We start from the raw sequence: 4,157 nt of genomic DNA, 5'->3' as shown, positions 1-4,157 counted from the left end.
AATTGCCCCGACTGTCACGCCTCCTACACCGGAGACTGGCAGAAAACCTCACACTTAGACTGACTGACACAGACGAGCGACGAAAGGCGTATCAACAATCACTTGCGGAACTCACTGACTTACGGACCACACTATTGACTGGACTCTGCGCAATGCCTAACCTACGGCACCAACTACTTCAACGACTGACCATGGTAAAAGCTGGTTTCCCAACTTGGAACAGACTCCCCCCCACACAGGTTTCATCTCACCTAGCGGACACCATACAAACGACTCAGTCACGACATAATATTACAAACTGAACCGAGCAGAACGACCTAACTTCACCAACTTCGAGAACCGACCAATCACGACTGTACCTTCGCCACTTGAGTCTTACCATCCAATAACATCACTGCAAGATTGACCAAGTCATCGTTTATACAAACGACCAAACCAACGACTGACTCGAATGACAAAAACTATTCCATCCTTGACTCTGATGAGGACGTATGCTCCGGTTGTCGAAACGTCAGTCACCGCTACGGACAACAGTACATCATCAGGACTACCACTCACCAGGACGATCAAACTACACTATTACCGAGCTTTAATTAGCATTAACTACAAAGAAAATCCAAACAACAGACAAGGTGCAGTTTATTAGATCCAAATGCGCCGATCACCAACATCAGAGACAAGGAGATAGGCAAGGGCGCTAAAAAATATACTGAAATCCAACTGCTGAAAATCAACGAATGACGAATCCACACCGTTGATTATGAGTCATCGCTGTGTTGTGTTTAATATAACAGGACGAACTGTACCTCCAATAATTTTCTGACTGCATAAGAAAAACAGATGATTTCCCAGGACTCATAATAGCACTTGTTCCTTTAAACATTTGCTCGTGCATTTTTTTTTAGTTTCCACCATTTATTTTTGTCGTTGAGAATTGAAATACAGGAGGGAAAAAACTCCCAAATAGACAGGAGGATCAAGAATAATAAGAAAAAGTGAGAATGTTGTAATTTGGATACCAGTAATACTAACTGCTGTTTGGGAACTGAAGAGGGCGCAAGTGTAAGTTAGCGAGCAGGAGAAACCATGTCTTTGCAGACAATAGCCATTAGCAAACAAAAGAAAAATGGTGAACAGGTTGTTAGCGCCGAATCTTACCACTACTCGCAACAGGAGTTTTTCTTTTTTCTTTTAATGGGCAAATCTAGTTATCTATTTTGATTAGTCTAACAGGAAAAGTTTAACAAACTAGGCTATCACGAAAAAGTCCAATCGGACCGTAAATGGTTTCCTATTGTGGCATTCAATATTCTATGACTTTTTTATTTAGCAAGAACAATTCTGATAACAGTAATGATAATAATGATAGCACAAAACTGATGAATAGCACATTGATAATTGTGGATGGAGAGCATTTAAAGCAATCTGTTTTTATACTATTAGACCAGGAAGAAAAAGCCAAGTCTTATCCTCTGGAAAATCAAAAGGATTTAGATATCGGGAGTTCAAAACAGGTGCAGGATTAAACTCGTCTCGTTGGTGTGTCATTTAGTGTTATAATGGCTGATTTATTGAGTGAACGTTGGTTGCTCCAAATCAATAAACAGGAGCATCTATTTTAAGTCCGAAATTAAATCTAGATCTAAATCTTGGTATGTATTAGAGGTTGAAAAACAAAAGTCATCACAGATCGGGAGTGTTTTAACTGTTAATTTGTTTTGATATTTTCAGTTGGAAAAGAGGACAACATGGAGCTAATGAAAACCTTGCTGCTGCTGACAACAGTTCTCTAGGAGGAAAAGTGAGACCTTATCAGTTTTTTATGATTATAACAGTATGATACTACAACTCGAACTGAGACTTGTAAAGTATAATAAGCAAACCGTATCATCTTGGTATTTCGACAGCACAGTTATTAATCTCACTATTAAAAGTTTAGAGCAAGAATTGTACCTGTGAGTGGTGGAAAGGCTTTTTATCTATCACGATATAAAAAAAGGCCATACGAAAGACACAATACGCGACAAAACTCAAAGTGTGAAGTTTTTTTCCCTATAATTTCTTTTACAGACAAAATTAAGGCTACTAAGTCTAAAAGATGTTGCGCCGTTTTAAGTAAAATATGGGCAGATCTTTTTTCTGCAAAAGACTGGCAGGCGTTCTAACCAAGATTTTTGGCACCGAGACGAAGGCGAAACCCATAAAAACTCAAGAGAACATTTGATTACGAACAAAACTAACAAGGAGAAGTTTAAAAGATCGGCCGTGAGAAATGGTGACGTCAACAATCACATTTCTGAACATCGGTCCACTAACTAACCACAATATTGTTTGGGACTTAACAAGATGTTTAACCTTTAGCATGAATTAAGTTATACGACTGACTTTCGGAAGCTAAATTACCTTCTTCCCAATAAATTACAGATTCTTCCCAATAGAAGAGTAAAAATCAAGAGAGTGAGGGGAACACAAAAGACCATCACCAGGTCACGGTTGCTCTGACGAAGGGCTAACCGCTCGAAACGTCAGCTTTAACTCTTGAAACGGTCGTCAATTTACGTCATCAACTCAGCTGATGCTACCAAATTACCCTGTTATACTCTCTCACCGATGCAGCACCACAGTTCTTTTGGCTACCTACCCCCTTAATTACAGGTCACAACTATTATATTGTTATCATCATGCGTTTCATTTTAGTTATCACAGAGACACAAGTTGAGGCAGCTGAAGGAGACGAGAATTTTCCTTTCAAAACAACTCATCAGGTGAGAAATTGATTGTTGATCAGCTTTTTTGTAATTGCCATAACACAAGAGGTCGCATTAGAAGAGTTCTCAACAAACAAGTAAATTATTCATTAAACTTACTGAGACTTTCTTATCAATCTCTAAGGGTCGCTTCCAACTTTTAGGAACTTCTTTCTCTCAATCATTAATCGTCACCAAATTCAGTGTTTTAACCATTTCAATCAAACTGAAGCTCGTCAAAAACTGTCGTCACCATTCCATCTTCCACTATCGACTCAGAGCTAGAAATCCGTCCTCAGTAAGAGCTTAAATTTTGTTACCATTTTAAAACCACCGACGAATTTTTAAAAAGATGATTCTAACGTATTAGAAAAGTCCAATAAGATTAGAAAGTTTAATTGAACTCCCCCAGTGGCCAGTCCGCATTTATTAATTTTTTTCATCAAATGATGTTTTCATTCAGTAGATAGCAATAAACTAAGTCAGTGAGCATTGAGTACAACAAACGTCATGAAACAAACATTGAAATCAACCAACAAAGGATCATTAACTAAAAATTTTCTTAGTTCAAAGGGAAATGTTTTTCTTTCATAATTCAAGGCCAAATTGCATTAAAGAAGGAATCAGATGGCAATGATAACAAATTAATAGGTATAAGTAGTAAGTGTAACACTCAGACAGTTTTTAAGCCTACGTCTGTAGGAAGATTATCCAACAAAAACCTGGAATCGTTTTTGTTTACAACTGAGCAAAATAATTATATTTCAAATGTGGCATTGGTCCTGCACAGTTGCCGTAATTTCAAAGCATCTATGATTGTTTACAAGAACTTGTAACGTTAAACCATTTCATTGTTTTCCTCGCACCTTGTTACTTGATCTTAAATGTTTACGCGGTTAAGAAGCCGTTGAGAGACAAGTGTTGTAAAACTTCACTTAAGGAAACTTTTTACCAAAAGGACAGTTGTAGTTATTTCAAATGAAACGTTTCAAGACAATTGAGCGTTTAAAGATTTAAAACTGACAGAATGACTAATTTTCTGTGGGTTTATATTAAGACAGAAATAACCAAGAGATTCTTTCATAGTCGTAAGCCACACAATTACGGGGAAATTTAAATGTTTCAGTTTCTAAAGCTATTTTAGTCTTTTATATTGCGATATTAAGGGAAAACCCCAATAAAATTATCAGAGGATGGTGGAAATCAATAAAAAAGCTGTTTAAGTATTTCATTTTCATGAGCATTAATATTCTTTGTTTTTTTGAGTTACCAAAGAGGCACAAGTTGAAGCAGCCGAAGGAAACCAGGACTTGCCCGGCAACAGTTCATTAGGTGACAAAAACAGTTAAATGCTTTTCAGAAATTGTTGACTTGTACAATACAATACAATACAGAACAGAGTTTACCCCG

The 4,157-nt window shown here is 37.2% G+C and overlaps 1 pseudogene; it reads left to right on the top strand.

Annotated features, from left to right (window-relative positions):
• Positions 1 to 4,157, top strand: part of LOC131795916 (roundabout homolog 1-like) — a 120,756-nt pseudogene that overhangs the window by 74,206 nt on the left and 42,393 nt on the right.

The sequence above is a fragment of the Pocillopora verrucosa genome, chromosome 14 (genome assembly GCF_036669915.1).
Source record: "Pocillopora verrucosa isolate sample1 chromosome 14, ASM3666991v2, whole genome shotgun sequence".
Taxonomy (NCBI): Eukaryota; Metazoa; Cnidaria; class Anthozoa; order Scleractinia; family Pocilloporidae; genus Pocillopora; species Pocillopora verrucosa.
Note: the sequence above shows the minus strand (reverse complement) of the source record. Positions and strands in the feature narration are given on the sequence as shown.